Source organism: Carassius gibelio, chromosome B5 (genome assembly GCF_023724105.1).
Source record: "Carassius gibelio isolate Cgi1373 ecotype wild population from Czech Republic chromosome B5, carGib1.2-hapl.c, whole genome shotgun sequence".
Classification (NCBI taxonomy): Eukaryota; Metazoa; Chordata; class Actinopteri; order Cypriniformes; family Cyprinidae; genus Carassius; species Carassius gibelio.
Genome location: NC_068400.1, coordinates 1,804,061 through 1,826,557, shown reverse-complemented (window position 1 = coordinate 1,826,557; position 22,497 = coordinate 1,804,061). Strand labels below are relative to the sequence as shown.

At 36.3% G+C, this 22,497-nt stretch overlaps 1 long non-coding RNA gene across 5 annotated transcripts; it reads right to left on the bottom strand.

Annotated features, from left to right (window-relative positions):
* Positions 1 to 5,555: 5,555 nt before the first annotated feature.
* On the bottom strand, positions 5,556 to 21,104 carry LOC127958094 (uncharacterized). Of its 5 annotated transcripts, none has more exons than XR_008153973.1 (4): positions 20,076 to 21,104; positions 19,271 to 19,651; positions 15,573 to 16,105; positions 15,349 to 15,400 (listed from the first exon to the last, which is right to left on the bottom strand). It is a non-coding gene; the product is annotated as an uncharacterized LOC127958094 (long non-coding RNA). The 5 variants fall into 5 exon arrangements; XR_008153971.1 differs by having other exon boundaries at positions 15,351 to 15,486; XR_008153974.1 differs by lacking the exons at positions 15,349 to 15,400; positions 15,573 to 16,105 and adding an exon at positions 5,556 to 5,832.
* Between the last annotated feature and the right edge of the window lie 1,393 nt (positions 21,105 to 22,497).

Here is a 22,497-nt window from a genome sequence, read left to right as displayed (position 1 = left end):
ATGTCAAGCTTTCTATAGATATATCTCTCATGTCTCTTCGTTGAGTATTCATGGAGTTACAGTTCATTTTAATGACGTGTTTGTAAATGAAGATCAGCGCACACAAAGGCACACCTTGTTTGTTATCTTTATTTTATAAGTGCACAAAGTTTTGTTGTTGTTATGTTTGTATCCAAAAAAAGTAGACTCTTTACAGAGACACGTTAAAATTCACGTGTATTTGACCCTCTTGGCCTTCCACACATTAGACGTGAAAAAAGGACATTGCATTGTTTTGATATTACTTTATCATAGAATATTTGTTTGCACGGCTCAACAAACACCTGGATTTTGCTCTTGTTTTGTTCTAATGAGTGGATTGTGTGCATTAATATTTTAAGAAGCTCTTAAAAATATATATAAATGACTTTACCATGTTGTGACGATGGATAGCAATTGATGTGACGTTCAGAACTTCAGCCTGACAGATAAAATCTCACAAGCACATATAAACACTCATTTTCATGTGTATAATATATTCTTCTAAGTGTTTTGTGCCGTTTCGCTGCAGGGTTTTAATGTGAAAGGCTGTGAATTCTCTATTTAGACTTGTTCAGAGAAATACATCGCGAGCTCGCGGACATTTGGCTGCCGCGAATATATCATGTTATTACTTTAAACAGTTCAGAAACATCTGAATTCAGCTATTGGTGTGTTCTAACGTGTGGATTGCGTGCCATCGCCGATATAATTTAATTATAAAATTTAATTTAATTCTTAAATAAGAATAAATTCGCTCGTTGTGAGCTCCGTGGAGACAGCCTGAGCTGAGCAGCAGCTGATTCTTCTCTCGTCTTTTTGAGTGCTCTCTGCCCAGACATCAAGTATTCATAAGCTGTATCACGCTGTCAAATTATATTTCATTTTGCACACATAAACAGTTCAAAAACACCTGAATTCTGCTCTTGTTGTGTTCTAATGGGTGGATTAGTGCAATTCGCTGTGATATTATTTTTGGAAGCGCTTAAAAAATGCTGATGAAGCGCTCATTTCTCTCTCGTCTTTCTCGCTGTTCTTTGGCCAGAGGCATAATTAAGTTGGCTTGACAAAGCCAACTTACTGATCTACTATTTAATCTTATTATTATTATTAAGTTGGCTTGAAAAAGCCAACTTACTGATCTACTATTTAATCTTATTATGTTGGCTTGGCAACAAGCCAACATACTGTTATGCTATTTAAACTTCTTCTTTTTCTTATTATTATTTTTCTGACAGAAATTCTGAACGCTACTCCTCCTAGGGCTTTAAAGCCACAAGCCCCAAACTCGGCAGACACCTGCGGGATAGAGCGGTGCTGGTTGCTATATCTTTTCAGACTGATCAGACTTAAAGTTTTTTTTTTATTAATTTTTAAATGTCAAAATACATTACCCATAGACTTACATTGTCTGAGAAAAATTGCGCCCCTAGTTGCAATAACCGAGATTAAAGGGAGGAGTCGGGTTTTGTTTCACTTTTAAACCGGTTAAAAATACCAAGTAAATAATACAATTTCCCTCAAACTGACAAGCTAAACCAACATATCTGATTATTACAGGGGTTAGGGCTCATTAATAATTGATTTCTGGGCAGAGAGCAGTCGAGAGAAGAATCACGGCTGCTCATCTCAGGCTGTCTCCACGGAGCTCACAACGAGCGAATTCATTCTTATTTAAGACCTTTTAAAACGGCGATTGCACGCAATCCACATGTTAGAACACACCAAGAGCTAAATTCAGATGTTTCTGAACTGTTTAAAGTAATAACATGATATATTCGCGGCAGCCAAATGTCCGCGAGCTCGCGATGTATTTCTCTGAACACTTGAAGTCCACATGACAGCCGCGTTTCGGGGCGAGATCGGACAAATAATAATAGGCTACACATTTCATTCACACTGACAAGCTAAACCAACATATGTTATTATTACCGGGTCAGATCTCATTTATAAATTATGTCTCTGGCCAAAGAACAGCGAGAAAGACGAGAGAGAAATGAGCGCGTCATCAGCATTTTTTAAGCGCTTCCAAAAATAATATCACAGCGAATTGCACTAATCCACCCATTAGAACACAACAAGAGCAGAATTCAGGTGTTTTTTAACTGTTTATGTGGGCAAAATGAAATATAATTTGACAGCGTGATACAGCTTATGAATACTTGATGTCTGGGCAGAGAGAAGTCAGAAAGACGAGAGAAGAATCACGGCTGCTCAGCTCAGGCTGTCTCCACGGAGCTCACAACGAGCGAATTTATTCTTATTTAAGACCTTTTATAATTAAATTATATCGGCGATTGCACGCAATCCACACGTTAGAACACACCAATAGCTGAATTCAGATGTTTCTGAACTGTTTAAAGTAATAACATGATATATTCGCGGCAGCCAAATGTCCCCGAGCTCGCGATGTATTTCTCTGAACAAGTCTAAATAGAGAATTCACAGCCTTTCACATTAAAACCCTGCAGCGAAACGGCACAAAACAATTAGAAGAATATATTATACACATGAAAACGAGTGTTTATATGTACTTGTGAGATTTTATCTGTCAGGCTGAAGTTCTGAACGTCACATCAATTGCTATCCATCGTCACAACATGATAAAGTCATTTATATATATTTTTAAGAGCTTCTTAAAATATTAATGCACACAATCCACTCATTAGAACAAAACAAGAGCAAAATCCAGGTGTTTGTTGAGCCGTGCAAAACGAAATATCATTTGACATGGAGGGTAAAAAAGTAACTGTAACTCCATGAATACTCAACGAAGAGACAGAGATATATCTATAGAAAGCTTGACATGTCTACTTTTAAACCAAACAAGTGCTGCCGAACAAATATTCTGTGATAAAGTAATCCATATCAAAACAACGCAATGTCCTTTTTTCACGTCTAATGTGTGGAAGGCCAAGAGGGTCAAATACACGTGAATTTTAACGTGTCTCTGTGAAGGGTCTACTTTTTTTGGATACAAACATAATAACAACAAAACTTTGGGCACTTATAAAATAAAGATAACAAACAAGGTGTGCTGTCTGCAGCCTTGGTCTGCGCTGATCTTCATTTACAAACACGTCATTAAAATGAACTGTAACTCCATGAATACTCAACGAAGAGACATGAGAGATATATCTATAGAAAGCTTGACATGTCTACTTTTAAACTAAACAAGTGCTCCCGAACAAATATTCTGTGATAAAGTAATCCATATCAAAACAAAGCGATGTCCTTTTTTCACGTCTCCTTTCATTATATCTAATGTGTATGGAAGGCCAAGAGGGTCAAATACACGTGAATTTTAACCCTCTGGGGACGGATTAGGCGGTACCGCCCAAAATGGCATACTTTTACAAATGTGTAGTTGTCTCAAAAACTATTAATGTTAGAGAGATGCGGTTTTTTTTGCTGTCTTCCTCAGATTCCGCTGAAAACAGCGGTGTCCAGTTTGTATATTAAACACTTCCCTTATTGCGCAATACCACTGCGTAAACAGGCCAATGAAAAAGATTGTGCTAGGCAGATTCAACACGCAACAGCCAATGGAAAAATTGCCGCTGGGAGGAGTCTTTTTCTAACCCAATCAGAGGAAGGTTATGTCTTCTAGCGATTCAGAGGACTCTGTAGCTCTGCTGTAGCCTTGTAAAAGCTGGCTGGACTAAAGTAAAAGACATGTAATCAATAAGCGTTCAGAGAATCAGCATCAGGGTGGAGAAAGCAGAACGCGAACGGAGTGTTACAGAGAGCGATCGGAGTATTAGCGAGCACAAAGAGCTAAATTCGAGCGATCGGAGAATCAGCATCACGTGGAGATAGCAGAAAGTGTGTTAGCGAGCACAAAGAGATAAATTCGAGAGAGATACAGCATTATTACACAATTGTTTTATCAAAATGGCAAGCAGTAAAAGATTTACGGCAGAACAAGCTCTGGAACAATTACTAGAAAGGACTGGAGAGGCCTGCTTTGCTCACTGGCATGCCTAGGACTGTTTTTTAAAAAAGTTAATTATTTAATTGTTCTTTACACATTTGATTAAACAATAACACATTTCTGTCAAGCAAAGAGTTTGAAAAAATATATTTTCTTTGTTCAAAAACTGTTCTATATTGTGTGTTTTTCAGTAATAAATGACAAAAATCTAATTTTAGTTTTTGAAATGCTCTAGTTTATTGTAAAATTTTTCACTCATACTTCCTTTATATAAACATATTGCATGCATGCTTATGGTAGCTTAGGGTCTTCTGAATCCATAGATACCAAACACAGGGTGTTTCATCTCCTTTACATATGATTTATAAGCCCAAATATAAAAATAGGGAAAACAGACCAAAAAGGGCTTAGTCCCAAAAATAAAAAAACGCCTAGGACTGTTTGTAAATAAAGTTAATTATTTAATTGATCTTTACACATTTGATTGAACATTAACCCATTTCTGTCAAGCAAAGAGTTTGAAAAATATATTTTTGGGTCAAAAACTTTTAACTATTGTTGTGTGAGGTAGGATTTTCAGTAATAAATGACAAAAATCTCATTTTCGTCTTTGAAATTCTCTAGTTTATTGTACAATTTTTCACTCATACTTCCTTTATAGACATATTGCATGCATGCTTATGGTAGCTTAGGGTCTTCTGAATCCATTGATACCAAATACATGGTGGTCCATCCTCATTACATATGGTTTATAAGCCGAAATGTAAAAATAGAGAAAACGGACCAAAAAGGGCTTAGTCCCCTAAGGGTTAACGCGTCAACAACACGTTAAATACGTGTATTTCATGCGTAGACAACACGTATTTAATATTATTTATTTATCGGCGCTGCACAACATGGTAAAGTCATTTATAAAAAAAATTTAAGAGCTACTTAAAATACTATATTACTCCAATGTTATATCCAATATTATTTAATGTGTTAAATAGTGTTGTTTACAAGTGAAAAATCAGCAGGTATTTAACATGTATTTCACGTGAAATACACTGAAGTACACCTTAAAAATCAGTTTGAAGAGGTCAATGTCATTGGCTGCTGAGGACTTGGGTCAAACCACTTCTGTGAGCTAATTGGTTGGGGTGTACCATTCATAGACAGGCAACCACCATTTAACATGCTATAGATCAGCTTATTCAGCCTTATTATTTAGTCTTTTTTCGTAACTGTTTTGTATAGCCTATAGAAATAATATATTTAAGTTTCAGTTTTATGAAATATTTATTTTTTAATAAATATTAATTAAAATTTTGTGGTGATAGTATAACGTTTATAAAAGTTACAGTATTTTGTAATGAAACAGGACTTTTTGTTTAGCTCTTGACTCACCGAAGTATACTATATATAGTGTCCCTTCTTTAATTTTTCAGTAGTGTGATAACTTAAAATATGTTGTCAGTACTATTAAAATTGATTATGGTTTTTGCATGACTTATTTCGCATTCAGCTAGACAACCCTGTCGTAGCTGTTATCATAGCCTAGGCTTTTTATTAAAAAAGAAAACAGCAAGGGACCATGGAAAAAGACTGTTGCAGGTGTATTTTTTATGGTATTATTATTATTTTTTTTTTGCAGTGGGGCAACTCAAGAATGTTGGGCATACAAGTACTGTGGCTCTTTTGCCCCATGGCCAAGATGGCCAAGCCAACATCAAAGTTAGTTCACTAACTTTTAATTCTAGTTATGTTGGCTTGGCAACAAGCCAACATACTGTTATGCTATTTAAACTTCTTCTTTTTCTTATTATTATTTTTCTGACAGAAATTCTAAACGCTACTCCTCCTAGGGCTTTAAAGCCACAAGCCCCAAACTCGGCAGACACCTGCGGGATAGAGCGGTGCTGGTTGCTATATCTTTTCAGACTGATCAGACTTAAAGTTTTTTTTTATTAATTTTTAAATGTCAAAATACATTACCCATAGACTTACATTGTCTGAGAAAAATTGCGCCCCTAGTTGCAATAACCGAGATTAAAGGGAGGAGTCGGGTTTTGTTTCACTTTTAAACCGGTTAAAAATACCAAGTAAATAATACAATTTCCCTCAAACTGACAAGCTAAACCAACATATCTGATTATTATAGGGGTTAGGGCTCATTAATAATTGATTTCTGGGCAGAGAGCAGTCGAGAGAAGAATCACGGCTGCTCATCTCAGGCTGTCTCCACGGAGCTCACAACGAGCGAATTCATTCTTATTTAAGACCTTTTAAAACGGCTATTGCACGCAATCCACACGTTAGAACACACCAAGAGCTAAATTCAGATGTTTCTGAACTGTTTAAAGTAATAACATGATATATTCGCGGCAGCCAAATGTCCGCGAGCTCGCGATGTATTTCTCTGAACACTTGAAGTCCACATGACAGCCGCGTTTCGGGGCGAGATCGTACAAATAATAATAGGCTACACATTTCATTCACACTGACAAGCTAAACCAACATATGTTATTATTACCGGGTCAGATCTCATTTATAAATTATGTCTCTGGCCAAAGAACAGCGAGAAAGACGAGAGAGAAATGAGCGCGTCATCAGCATTTTTTAAGCGCTTCCAAAAATAATATCACAGCGAATTGCACTAATCCACCCATTAGAACACAACAATAGCAGAATTCAGGTGTTTTTTAACTGTTTATGTGGGCAAAATGAAATATAATTTGACAGCGTGATACAGCTTATGAATACTTGATGTCTGGGCAGAGAGAAGTCAGAAAGACGAGAGAAGAATCACGGCTGCTCAGCTCAGGCTGTCTCCACGGAGCTCACAACGAGCGAATTTATTCTTATTTAAGACCTTTTATAATTAAATTATATCGGCGATTGCACGCAATCCACACGTTAGAACACACCAATAGCTGAATTCAGATGTTTCTGAACTGTTTAAAGTAATAACATGATATATTCGCGGCAGCCAAATGTCCGCGAGCTCGCGATGTATTTCTCTGAACAAGTCTAAATAGAGAATTCACAGCCTTTCACATTAAAACCCTGCAGCGAAACGGCACAAAACAATTAGAAGAATATATTATACACATGAAAATGAGTGTTTATATGTGCTTGTGAGATTTTATCTGTCAGGCTGAAGTTCTGAACGTCACATCAATTGCTATCCATCGTCACAACATGATAAAGTCATTTATATATATTTTTAAGAGCTTCTTAAGATATTAATGCACACAATCCACTCATTAGAACAAAACAAGAGCAAAATCCAGGTGTTTGTTGAGCCGTGCAAAACGAAATATCATTTGACATCGAGGGGAAAAAAGTAACTGTAACTCCATGAATACTCAACGAAGAGACAGAGATATATCTATAGAAAGCTTGACATGTCTACTTTTAAACCAAACAAGTGCTGCCGAACAAATATTCTGTGATAAAGTAATCCATATCAAAACAACGCAATGTCCTTTTTTCACGTCTAATGTGTGGAAGGCCAAGAGGGTCAAATACACGTGAATTTTAACGTGTCTCTGTGAAGTTTTGGCCACTGTCACGCTGGTCTTAGCTGGTTTCTAACTGAATCAACTGGTTTTACCTGGATTAGCATAGAAACATGTTAGTCACTTGCTAGCCATGCTAGCCACATGCTAGTCACATGTTAATCATGCTAGCAACATGCTAGTTGTATACTAATCATTCTAAAAACATGCTAGAGACATACTAGCAACATGCTAATCATGCTACAAACATGCTAACGACATGCTAGTCACTTGCTAATCATGTTAATAAAATGCTAGCAACATGAAAATCATGCTAGAGACATGCTAGCCACATGCTAATCATGCTACTAAAATGTTAACAACATGCTAATCATGCTACAAACATGCTAGCAACATGCTAATCATGCTAGCAAAATGTTAGCGACATTCTAGCAACATGCTAATCATGCTAGAAACATGCTAGCAACATGCTAGAGACATGCTAGCCACATGCTAATCATGCTAGAAACATGTTAGCAACATGCTAATCATGCTACAAACATGCTAGCAACATGCTAATCATGCTACAAACATGCTAGCAACATGCAAATCATGCTAGCAAAATGTTAGTGACATGCTAGCAACATGCTAATCATGATAGAAACATGCTAGCAACATGCTAGAGACATGCTAGCCACATGCTAATCATGCTAGAAACATGTTAGAAACATGCTAATCATGCTACAAACATGCTAGCAACATGCTAATCACGCTAGCAAAATGTTAGCGACATGCTAGCAACATGCTAATCATGCTAGAAACATGCTAACAACATGCTAGAGACATGCTAGCCACATGCTAATCATGCTAGAAACATGGTAACAACATGCTAGAGACATGCTAGCCACATGCTAATCATGCTAGAAACATGCTAGCAACATGCTAATCATGCTAGCAAAATGTTAGTTACATGCTAACAACATGCTAATCATACTAGAAACATGTTAGCAAAATGCTAATAATGCTACAAACATGCTAGCGACATGCTAGCAACATGCTAATCATGCTACAAACATATTAGTAACATGCTAATCATGCTAACAAAATGCTAGCGAAATGTTAACAACATGCTAATCATTCTACAAACATGCTAGTGGAATGCTAGCAACATGCTAATCATGCTAGCAAAATGCTAATCATGCTACAAAAATGCTAGCAACATGCTAATCATGCTAGCAAAATGCTAATCATGCTACAAACATACTAGCAACATGCTAATCATGCTCGAAACATGCTAACAACATACTAGAGACATGCTAGCCACATGCTAATCATGCTAGAAACATGTTAACAACATGCTAATCATGCTACAAACATGCTAGCAACATGCTAATCATGCTAGCAAAATGTTAGCGACATACTAGCAACATGCTAATCATGCTCGAAACATGCTAACAACATGCTAGAGACATGCTAGCCACATGCTAATCATGCTAGAAACATGTTAGCAAAATACTAATCATGCTACAAACATGCTAGCAAAATGCTAGCGAAATGCTAGCAACATGCTAATCATGCTAGAAACATGCTAGTCAAATGCTAGAAACATGCTAGCAAAATGCTAATCATGCTAAAATCATGCTCTCAACATGTTAGAAACATGTTAACAATTTTGCTAATCATGCTAACGACATGGTAGTCACTTGCTTATAATGCTAGTAATATGTTAATCACTTTCTTTTTTAAACTTCTTAACTTTTCAAACTTTTAAATTTTTAAAACTTTTTAAGCTTTTCAAACTTTCTACATTTTTCTAACTTTCTGGCCAGGCTTTTTCAAGCCAACTTAAAGTTTGAAAAACAAACTTTACTATCTAGTTAAGTTGGCTTGAGAAAGCCAACTTACTGATATTCTATTTAAACTTATTATTAAGTTGGCTTGAGAGAGCCAACTTACTGATATTCTATTTAAACTTATTATTATTATTATTATGTTGGCTTGGCAACAAGCCAACATACTGTTATGCTATTTAAACTTCTTCTTTTTCTTATTATTATTTTTCTGACACAGAAATTCTAAACGCTACTCCTCCTAGGGCTTTAAAGCCACAAGCCCCAAACTCGGCAGACACCTGCGGGATAGAGCGGTGCAGGTTGCTATATCTTTTCAGAATGATCAGACTTAAAGTTTTTTTTTTATTAATTTTTAAATGTAAAAACTCATTACCCATAGACTTCCATTGTCTGAGAAAAATCGCGCCCCTACTGGTTGCAATACCCGGAGTTTTGTTTACTTTCACTTTTACATTGGTTAAAAATACAAGTAAATAATACAATTTCCCTCAAACTGACAAGCTAAACCAACATATCTGATTACAGGGGTCAGGGCTCATTAATAATTTATTTCTGGGCAGAGACCAGTCAGACGAGAGAAGAATCACGGCTGGTCAGCTGCTGGAGGCATTGTCTCTTAGAGCTCACAACGAGCGAATTTATTCTTATTTAAGACCTTTTAAAACGGCGATTGCACGCAATCCACACGTTAGAGCACACCAAGAGCTTAATTCAGATGTTTCTGAACTGTTTAAAGTAATAACATGATATATTTGCGGCAGCCAACTGCCCGCGAGCTAGCGATGTATTTCTCTGAACACTTGAAGTCCACAGAGAAATTACAGCCTTTCACATTAAAACACTGCAGCGAAACGGCACAAAACAATTAGAAGAATATATTATACACATGAAAATGAGTGTTTATATGTGCTTGTGAGATTTATCTGTCAGGCTGAACATCGCAGCGATTGCTCAGCGTTGCATAACATGGTAAAGCAGGGAGCTACACTGAGACCAAAAGGGTCGCATGCATCACTGATTATTTTTGTACCTACTTATGTGTTATGCTATGATTTAATATGACCATTTATTAAAACAGAAATGTGTATTTTAAGAATACGTTTTATAACGTAAATTATGTCTCTGGCCAAAGAACAGAGAGAAAGACGAGAGAGAAATGAGCGCTTCCAAAAATAATATCACAGCGAATTTTACGAATCCACCCATTAGAACACAACAAGAGCAGAATTCAGGTGTTTTTGAACTGTTTATGTGTGCAAAATGAAATATAATTTGACAGCGTGATACAGCTTATGAATACTGGAAGGAAAAAAAGTCACAACAGCCTTTTAACTCTGGAGTCTATTAACGCATATACGCGTTTTGAGTCATTTTCTCCTGATAACCCCGAAATTTACTTAAATTAAACTTTCAGTTTTAATCGAGCAATACATCAATCGAATCTGTAAAGGGTCTACTTTTTTTTTGGATACAAACATAATAACAACAAAACTTTGTGCACTTATAAAATAAATATAACAAACAAGGTGCAGCCTTGGTCTGCGCTGATCTTCATTTACAAACACGTCATTAAAATGAACTGTAACTCCATGAATATTCAACGAAGAGACATGAGAGATATATCTATAGAAAGCTTGACATGTCTACTTTTAAACAAAACAAGTGCTGCTGAACAAATATTCTGTGATAAAGTAATCCATATCAAAACAACGCGATGTCCATTTTTCACGTCTAATGTGTATGGAAGGCCAAGAGGGTCAAATAGACGTGAATTTTAACGTGTCTCTGTAAAGGGTCTACTTTTTTTGGATACAAACATAATAACAACAAAACTTTGGGCACTTATAAAATAAAGATAACAAACAAGGTGTGCTGTCTGCAGCCTTGGTCTGCGCTGATCTTCATTTACAAACACGACATTAAAATGAACTGTAACTCCATGAATACTCAACGAAGAGACATGAGAGATATATCTATAGAAAACTTGACATGTCTACTTTTAAACCAAACAAGTGCTCCCGAACAAATATTCTGTGATAAAGTAATCCATTTTCTAAACAACGCAATGTCCTTTTTTCACGTTTAATGTGTATGGAAGGCCAAGAGGGTCAAATACACGTGAATTTTAACGCGTCAACAACACGTTAAATACGTGTATTTCATGCGTAGACAACACGTATTTAATATTATTTATTTATCGGCACTGCACAACATGGTAAAGTCATTTATATATTTTTTAATAGCTTCTTAAAATACTATATTACTCCGATATTATATCCAATATTGTTTAACACCTTAAATACATGTTGTTTACACGTGAAAAATCAGCGGGTATTTAACATGTATTTCATGTTGAAATACACGTGAAATACACGTGAAGTACACGTTAAAAATCAGTTTGAAGAGGTCAATTTCATTGGCTGCTGAGGACTTGGGTCAAACCACTTCTGTGTGCTTAGAGGGGTGTACCATTCATAGACAGGCAACCACCATTTAACATGCTATAGATCAGCTTATTCAGCTTTATTATTTAGTCTTTTTTTCTTTTCTGTTTTGTATAGCCTATAGAAATAATATATTTAAGTTTCAGTTTTATGAAATATTTATTTTATAATAAATATTAATTAAAATTTTGTGGTGATAGTATAAAGTTTATAAAAGTTACAGTATTTTGTAATGAAACAGGACTTTTTGTTTAGCTCTTGACTCGCCAAAGTATACTATATATAGTGTCCCTTCTTTAATTTTTCAGTAATGTGTGATAACTTAAAATATGTTGTCAGTACTATTAAAATAAGATTACATTGAATGGTATTTAGGAGATTATGGTTTTTGCATGACTTATTTCGCATTCTGCTAGATAACCCTGTCGTAGCTGTTATCATAGCCTAGGCTTTTTATTAAAAAAAGAAAACAGCAAGGGACCATGGAAAAAGACTGTTGCAGGTGTATTTTTTTATGGTATTATTATTTTTATTTTTTTGCAGCAGGGCAACTCAAGAATGTTGGGCACACAAGTACTGTGGCTCTTTTGCCCCATGGCCAAGATGGCCAAGCCAACATCAAAGTTAGTTCACTAACTTTTAATTCTAGTTATGTTGGCTTGGCAACAAGCCAACATACTGTTATGCTATTTAAACTTCTTCTTCTTCTTTTTCTTATTATTATTTTTCTGACAGAAATTCTGAACGCTACTCCTCCTAGGGCTTTAAAGCCACAAGCCCCAAACTCGGCAGACACCTGCGGGATAGAGCGGTGCTGGTTGCTATATCTTTTCAGACTGATCAGACTTAAAGTTTTTTTTTTATTAATTTTTAAATGTCAAAATACATTACCCATAGACTTACATTATCTGAGAAAAATTGCGCCCCTAGTTGCAATAACCGAGATTAAGGGAGGAGTTGGCCGGGTTTCGTTTCACTTTTAAACCGGTTAAAAATACCAAGTAAATAATACAATTTCCCTCAAACTGACAAGCTAAACCAACATATCTGATTATTACAGGGGTCAGGGCTCATTAATAATTGATTTCTGGGCAGAGAGCAGTCAGAAAGATGAGAGAAGAATCACTGCTGCTGTCTCCACGGAGCTCACAACGAGCGAATACATTCTTATTTAAGACCTTTTAAAACGGCGATTGCACGCAATCCACACGTTAGAACACAACAAGAGCTAAAATCAGATGTTTCTGAACTGTTTAAAGTAATAACATGATATATTCGCGGCAGCGCAACTGCCCGGGAGCTCGCGATGTATTTCTCTGAACACTTGAAGTCCACAGAGAATTTACAGCCTGCATTAAAACACTGCAGCGAAACGGCACAAAACAATTAGAAGAATATATTATACACATGAAAATGAGTGTTTATATGTGCTTGTGAGATTTCTCTGTCAGACTGAAAGTCTGCGATGCTCAGCGTTGCATAACATGGTAAAGCAGGGAGCTACACTGCGACAAAAATGTTTTTTTGCATCATTGCAAAAATGCATCAGCATTTGCATCACTGATTATTTTTGTACCTACTTATGTGTTATGCTATGATTTAATATGAGCATTTATTAAAACAGAAATGTGTATTTTACGAATACGTTTTATAACATGCTCCGAGCATTCAACACATCGAGTTGGCTTCAGCCCCGCGCTGCGGGAAAGCTGAACTGAGCAGCTGGTGGCTCGCGCTGTGTTCGGTGCGAGAGAGAGCCGCGTCTCGCGAACAGCAACACTGAACTGAGCTCTCGTTCAGGACGTTCACGTCCTCCTGCACCTGAACGAACAAATACGAATCGCAGTTTAAATAAACAGAAAAAAAGAGCGAAAAGCGAAAGAGCTCAATTCAGCAGCGCGGTGTTCTGGTGTTCAGGGAGCAAGCAGAGACGCGTCTCAAACTCTTCTTGCTTTTGTACCGACAACAAATACATACAAAATATGTCGAAATACCCGTGTTGGAAAGTGTGTTCGAAAGATTATGTGTTTATGTCTTAAGTCAAAGTAAAGAGTTGCAAAAAAATCGGATGTGTATCATTATAATGGATGCGTTTGTCTCTTAAGGCGACCGCGTCTAATTGACTAGCTCTGCTCCAGTGTCTTTAATGTATGAAAATGAAAGTAAATCAATCACTGCTCTTGACTTAATTACCTTGTAGTACAAGAATTTATCCAAAGTCAATCCAAAAATCAGATAGAATTGTTTTACTAGTGGGTGCAGGCCACTAGTTCATTTATGTGAGTGAGTATGGAAAAATAGTGTGTGAAATCTGTGAAATATTATACCCAAAAATTATTTATACTGTAGGCTACCAGTGAAATTGATTTAAAAAAATAATAATAATTAGGGACCTGACCATGTTTTGCTTAAGTGTTTCTTTCTTTACAAGTATACTTTCTTTCTGTACAACTCTAACCCCAGCTACAAGACAGAGCAATGCACTGTGTCTACTGTAAGAAATAGAACAAGGCATGTGGTTTAAAAGATGGCAAGTAAAACAAAAAGCACATCTGTATGCAATACAGTTTCATTATTGTTCATTTTTATCCAGTAATTACTATAAATAATTTGGGCGACCAAATTATGTTTTGTGCCAGTAACTGAAAAAGTGGTGACTGATAAGAGCCACCAGTGGAAAAAGTTAGTGTAGTTCCCTGTGGTAAAGTCATTTATATATATTTTTAAGAGCATCTTAAAATAAAATATATATTCAGAATGCACACAATCCACCCTTTAGAACACAACGAGAGCAAAATCCAGGGGTTTTTGTGCCGTGTATGTGTGCAAAACGCAATATTTGACATTGTGAAGGGAAAAAAAGTCACATGCCAGCCGTGTTTTGGGGCGAGATCGGACAAATAAATACACATTTCATTCACACTGACAAGCTAAACCAACATATGTTATTATTATCGGGTCAGATCTCATTAATAAATTATGTCTCACACAATCCACCCATTAGAACACAAGAAGAGCAGAATTCAGGTGTTTTTTAGCGGTGTATGTGTGCAAAATGAAATATCAGAGCGATACAGCTTATGAATACTGGAAGAAAAAAAAGTCCATCTCTCCAGCTTCAAAGGACAGTGACTAAGGCATTTCATCGGTAGATCGGACAAATCAAGTACACGATTATTTAAAAATTCATAATAACTTGGCGAATATAAGCGAAAACACATGAACATAAACTATTGAGAAATAAATCGAAAATAGGTATTGATGCTGGATTGAATATTAAAAGAGATTGCATTCAGCAGCTGCTTTCAGTATGTTGTCCACACGATGGCGCCACAGGATAAATACTAAATACTTCAAGATATATTTAGAGACAAAGCAGTTCTTGCAAATAAATACATAAATATCCTATTTTCAAGTAAATTATGATTCCTTCTGTGAGTACTATTATATGCACAACGTGAAAATAGAGTCAAATTGAATGGTATTTAGGAGATTATAGTTTTAGCATTATTACTATATTGGGCCTTATTGAAGTTTATAAAAAATTATAATGAATATTTAGTTTATAGCAACCACATAGCAACACCTTAGCAACCACTCAGGGTACCCTATCAACCGCATAGCAACACCCTAGCAACCATCCCAGATACCCTAGCAACCGCATAGCAACACCTTAGCAACCACTCGGGGTACCCTAGCAACCGCATAGCAACACCCTAGCAACCATCCCAGATACCCTAGCAACCGCATAGCAACACCTTAGCAACAACTCAGGGTACCCTAGCAACCGCATAGCAACACCCTAGCAACCATCCCAGATACCATAGCAACCGCATATCAACACCTTAGCAACAACTCAGGGTACCCTAGCAACCACATAGCAACACCCTAGCAACCATCCCAGATACCCTAGCAACCGCATAGCAACACCTTAGCAACCACTCAGGGTACCCTAGCAACCGCATAGCAACACCCTAGCAACCATCCCAGGTACCCTAGCAACCGCATAGCAACACCCTAGCAACCACTCCGGGTACCCTAGCAACCGCATAGCAACACCTTAGCAACCACTCCGGGTACCCTAGCAACTGCATAGCAATTATCAAACTTTTTAACTTAACTTAAAATTTAATTTTAAACTCTTAAAACTGGCCAGGCTTTCTCAAGCCAACTTAAAGTTTGTCTTGACGAACTTTTTTATCTAGTTATTATGTTGGCTTGGCAACAAGCCAACATACTGTTATGCTATTTAAACTTCTTCTTCTTCTTCTTCTTCTTCTTCTTCTTTTTTTTTCTTATTATTATTTTTCTGACAGAAATTCTGAACGCTACTCCTCCTAGGGCTTTAAAGCCACAAGCCCCAAACTCGGCAGACACCTGCGGGATAGAGCGGTGCTGGTTGCTATATCTTTTCAGACGGATCAGACTTAAAGTTTTTTTTTTATTAATTTTTAAATGTCAAAATACATTACCCATAGACTTACATTATCTGAGAAAAAATGCGCCCCTAGTTGCAATACCCAAAATTAAGGGAGGAGTCGGCCGGGTTTCGTTTCACTTTTAAACCGGTTAAAAATACCAAGTAAATAATACAATTTCCCTCAAACTGACAAGCTAAACCAACATATCTGATTATTACAGGGGTCAGGGCTCATTAATAATTGATTTCTGGGCAGAGAGAAGTCAGAAAGATGAGAGAAGAATCACTGCTGCTGTCTCCACGGAGCTCACAACGAGCGAATTCATTCTTATTTAAGACCTTTTAAAACGGCGATTGCACGCAATCCACACGTTAGAACACACCAAGAGCTAAATTCAGATGTTTCTGAACTGTTTAAAGTAATAACATGATATATTCGCGGCAGCGCAACTGCCCGCGAGCTCGCCATGTATTTCTCTGAACACTTGAAGAGAATTTACAGCCTGTCACATTAAAACACTGCAGCGAAACGGCACAAAACAATTAGAACAATATATTATACACATGAAAATGAGTGTTTATATGTGATTGTGAGATTTTATCTGTCAGGCTGAACCTCACATCAATTGCTATCCATCGTCACAACATGGGAAAGTCATTTATATATATTTTTAAGAGCTTCTTAAAATAAATATTCCTGCGAAAGCACACAATCCACCCATTAGAACACACTAAGAGAAAAATCCAGGGGTTTTTGAGCCGTGTATGTGTGCAAAATGCAATATTTTACATCGCGAAGGGAAAAAAAAGTCACATGACAGCCGCGTTTAGGGCGAGATCAGACAAATAAATAGGCTACACATTTCATTCACACTGACAAGCTAAATCAACATATGTTATTATTACCGGGTCAGATATCTCATTAATAAATTATGTATCTGACCAAAGAACAGAGAGAAAGACGAGAGAGAAATGAGCACTTCATCAGCATTTTTTAAGAGATTCCAAAAATAATATCACAGCACTATTCCACCCATTAGAACACAACAAGAGCAGAATTCAGGTGTTTTTGATATGTTTATGTGTGCAAAATGACATATAATTTGACAGCGTGATACAGCTTATGAATACTGGAAGGAAAAAAGTCACGACAGCCTTTAACTCTGGAGTCGATTAACGCATATACGCGTTTTGAGTCATTTTCTCCTGATAACCCAGACAATTACTTAAATTACATTTTCAGTTTTAATCGTACAGATAAGAGCAATACATCAATCGAATCTGTAAAGGGTCTACTTTTTTTTGGATACAAACATAATAACAACAAAACTTTGTGCACTTATAAAATAAAGATAACAAACAAGGTGTGCTGTCTCCAGCCTTGGTCTGCGCTGATCTTCATTTACAGCACGTCATTAAAATGAACTGTAACTCCATGAATACTCAACGAAGAGACATGAGAGATATATCTATAGAAAGCTTGACATGTCTACTTTTAAACCAAACAAGTGCTGCCGAACAAATATTCTGTGATAAAGTAATCCATATCAAAACAACGCGATATCCTTTTTTCACGTCTAATGTGTATGGAAGGCCAAGAGGGTCAAATATACACGTGAATTTTAACGTGTCTCTGTAAAGGGTCTACTTTTTTTTGGATACAAACATAATAACAACAAAACTTTGGGCACTTATAAAATAAAGATAACAAACAAGGTGTGCTGTCTGCAGCCTTGGTCTGCGCTGATCTTCATTTACAAACACGTCATTAAAATGAACTGTAACTCCATGAATACTCAACGAAGAGACATGAGAGATATATCTATAGAAAGCTTGACATGTCTACCTTTAAACTAAACAAGTGCTCCCGAACAAATATTCTGTGATAAAGTAATCCATATCAAAACAACGCAATGTCCTTTTTTCACGTCTCCCTCATTATATCTAATGTATATGGAAGGCCAAGAGGGTCAAATACACGTGAATTTTAACACGTCAACAACACGTTAAATACGTATATTTCATGCGTAGACAACACGTATTTAATATTATTCATTTATCGCCGCTGCACAACATGGTAAAGTAATTTATATATATTTTTAAGAGCTTCTTAAAATACTATATTACTCCGATATTATATCCAATATTAGTTAACACATTAAATACGTGTTGTTTACACATGAAAAATCAGCGGGTATTTAACCTGTATTTCACGTGTTAAATACACGTGAAATACACTTGAAGTACAAGTTAAAAATCAGTTTGAAGAGGTCAATGTCATTGGCTGCTGAGGACTTGGGTCAAACCACTTCTGTGAGCTTAGAAGGGTGTACCATTCATAGACAAGCAACCACCATTTAACATGCTATAGATCAGCTTATTCAGCCTTATTATTTAGTCTTTTTTCTTTTCCGTTTTGTATAGCCTATAGAAATAATATATTTAAGTTTCAGTTTTATGAAATATTTATTTTATAATAAATATTAATTAAAATTTTGATTAAAATTCTTTAATTTTTCAGTGATGTGTGATAACTTAAAATATGTTGTCAGTACTATTAAAATAAGATTAAATTGAATGGTATTTAGGAGATTATGGTTTTTGCATGACTTATTTCACATTCAGCTAGACAACACTGTCGTAGCTGTTTTCATAGCCTAGGCTTTTTATTTAAAAAGAAAACAGCAAGGGACCATGGAAAAAGACTGTCGCAGGTGTATTTTTTTATGGTATTATTATTTTTTTTTTTTGGCAGCGGGGCAACTCAAGAATGCTAGGCACACAAGTACTGTGGCTCTTTTGCCCCATGGCCAAGATGGCCAAGCCAACATCAAAGTTAGTTCACTAACTTTTAATTCTAGTTAAGTTGGCTTGAGAAAGCCAACTTACTGATATTGTATTTAAACTTATTATTATTATTATTAAGTTGGCTTGAGAAAGCCAACTTACTGAAATCCGTCTTAAACTTATTATTATGTTGGCTTGGCAACAAGCCAACATACTGTTATGCTATTTAAACTTCTTCTTCTTCTTTTTTTTCTTATTATTATTTTTCTGACAGAAATTCTGAACGCTACTCCTCCTAGGGCTTTAAAGCCACAAGCCCCAAACTCGGCAGAAACCTGCGGGATAGAGCGGTGCTGGTTGCTATATCTTTTCAGACTGATCAGACTTAAAGTTTTTTTTTTATTAATTTTTAAATGTCAAATACATTACCCATAGACTTACATTAACTGAGAAAAAATGCGCCCCTAGTTGCAATATCCGAGATTAAGGGAGGAGTCGGCCGGGTTTCGTTTCACTTTTAAACCGGTTAAAAATACCAAGTAAATAATACAATTTCCCTCAAACTGACAAGCTAAACCAACATATCTGATTATTACAGGGGTCAGGGCTCATTAATAATTGATTTCTGGGCAGAGAGCAGTCAGAAAGATGAGAGAAGAATCACTGCTGCTGTCTCCACGGAGCTCACAACGAGCGAATTCATTCTTATTTAAGACCTTTTAAAACGGCGATTGCACGCAATTCACACGTTAGAACACACCAAGAGCTAAAATCAGATGTTTCTGAACTGTTTAAAGTAATAACATGATATATTCGCGGCAGCGCAACTGCCCGCGAGCTCGCCATGTATTTCTCTGAACACTTGAAGAGAATCACTGCTGCTGTCTCCACGGAGCTCACAACGAGCGAATTCTTTCTTATTTAAGACCTTTTAAAACGGCGATTGCACGCAATCCACACGTTAGAACACACCAAGAGCTAAAATCAGATGTTTCTGAACTGTTTAAAGTAATAACATGATATATTCGCGGCAGCGCAACTGCCCGCGAGCTCGCCATGTATTTCTCTGAACACTTGAAGAGAATCACTGCTGCTGTCTCCACGGAGCTCACAACGAGCGAATTCTTTCTTATTTAAGACCTTTTAAAACGGCGATTGCACGCAATCCACACGTTAGAACACACCAAGAGCTAAAATCAGATGTTTCTGAACTGTTTAAAGTAATAACATGATATATTCGCGGCATCGCGACTGCCCGCGAGCTCGCCATGTATTTCTCTGAACACTTGAAGAGAATTTACAGCCTGTCACATTAAAACACTGCAGCGAAACGGCACAAAACAATTAGAAGAATATATTATACACATGAAAATGAGTGTTTATATGTGATTGTGAGATTTTATCTGTCAGGCTGAACCTCACATCAATTGTTATCCATCGTCACAACATGGTAAAGTCATTTATATATATTTTTTAAGAGCTTCTTAAAATAAATATTCCTGCGAATGCACACAATCCACCCATTAGAACACACTAAGAGAAAAATCCAGGGGTTTTTGAGCCGTGTATGTGCGCAAAATGCAATATTTGACATCGCGAAGGGAAAAAAAAGTCACATGACAGCCGCGTTTAGGGCGAGATCAGACAAATAAATAGGCTACACATTTCATTCACACTGACAAGCTAAATCAACATATGTTATTATTACCGGGTCAGATATCTCATTAATAAATTATGTCTCTGACCAAAGAACAGAGAGAAAGACGAGAGAGAAATGAGCACTTCATCAGCATTTTTTAAGAGATTCCAAAAATAATATCACAGCACTAGTCCACCCATTAGAACACAACAAGAGCAGAATTCAGGTGTTTTTGATATGTTTATGTGTGAAAAATGACATATAATTTGACAGCGTGATACAGCTTATGAATACTGGAAGGAAAAAAAGTCACGACAGCCTTTTAACTCTGGAGTCGATTAACGCATATACGCGTTTTGAGTCATTTTCTGCTGATAACCCTGACAATTACTTAAATTACATTTTCAGTTTTAATCGTACAGATAAGAGCAATACATCAATCGAATCTGTAAAGGGTCTACTTTTTTTGGATACAAACATAATAACAACAAAACTTTGTGCACTTATAAAATAAAGATAACAAACAAGGTGTGCTGTCTTCAACCTTGTCTGCGCTGATCTTAATACTCAACGAAGAGACATGAGAGATATATCTATAGAAAGCTTGACATGTCTACTTTTAAACTAAACAAGTGCTGCCGAACAAATATTCTGTGATAAAGTACGCGATGTCCTTTTTTCACGTCTCCCTTCTAATGTGTATGGAAGGCCAAGAGGGTCAAATACACGTTAAATACGTGTATTTCACGCGTAGACAACACGTATTTAAAGCGTTAAATACGCGTTGTTTACTCATGAAAAATCAGCGTGTATTTAACGTGTATTTCACGTTTTAAATACAAGTTAAATACACGTGAAATACAAGTGAAGTATGCCTTAAAAATCAGTTTGAACAGGTCAGTGTAATTGGCTGCTGAGGACTTGGGTCAAACCACTTCTGTGTGCTTAGAGGGGTGTACCATTCATAGACAGGCAACCACCATTTAACATGCTATAGATCAGCTTATTCAGCCTTATTATTTAGTCTTTTTTCTTTTCTGTTTTGTATAGCCTATAAAAATAATATATTTAAGTTTCAGTTTTATGAAATATTTATTTTAAATATTAATTAAAATTTTGTGGTGATAGTATAACGTTTATAAAAGTTACAGTATTTTGTAATGAAACAGAACTTTTTGTTTAGCTCTTGACTCACCGAAGTATACTATATATAGTGTCCCTTCTTTAATTTTTCAGTAGTGTGATAACTTAAAATATGTTGTCAGTACTATTAAAATAAGATTAAATTGAATAGTATTTAGGAGATTATGGTTTTTGCATGACTTATTTCGCATTCAGCTAGACAACCCTGTCGTAGCTGTTATCATAGCCTAGGCTTTTTATTAAAAAAGAAAACAGCAAGGGACCATGGAAAAAGACTGAAATAAGGTGTATTTTTTATGGTATTATTATTTTTTATTTTTTGCTGCGGGGCAACTCAAGAATGTTGGGCACACAAGTACTGTGGCTCTTTTGCCCCATGGCCAAGATGGCCAAGCCAACATCAAAGTTAGTTCACTAACTTTTAATTCTAGTTATGTTGGCTTGGCAACAAGCCAACATACTGTTATGCTATTTAAACTTCTTCTTCTTCTTTTTCTTATTATTATTTTTCTGACAGAAATTCTGAACGCTACTCCTCCTAGGGCTTTAAAGCCACAAGCCCCAAACTCGACAGAAACCTGCGGGATAGAGCGGTGGTGTGTGCTATATCTTTTCAGACTGATCAGTCTTAAAGTTTTTTTTTTATTAATTTTTAAATGTCAAAATACATTACCCATAGACTTACATTATCTGAGAAAAATTGCGCCCCTAGTTGCAATAACCGAGATTAAAGGGAGGAGTCGGGTTTCGTTTCACTTTTAAACCGGTTAAAAATACCAA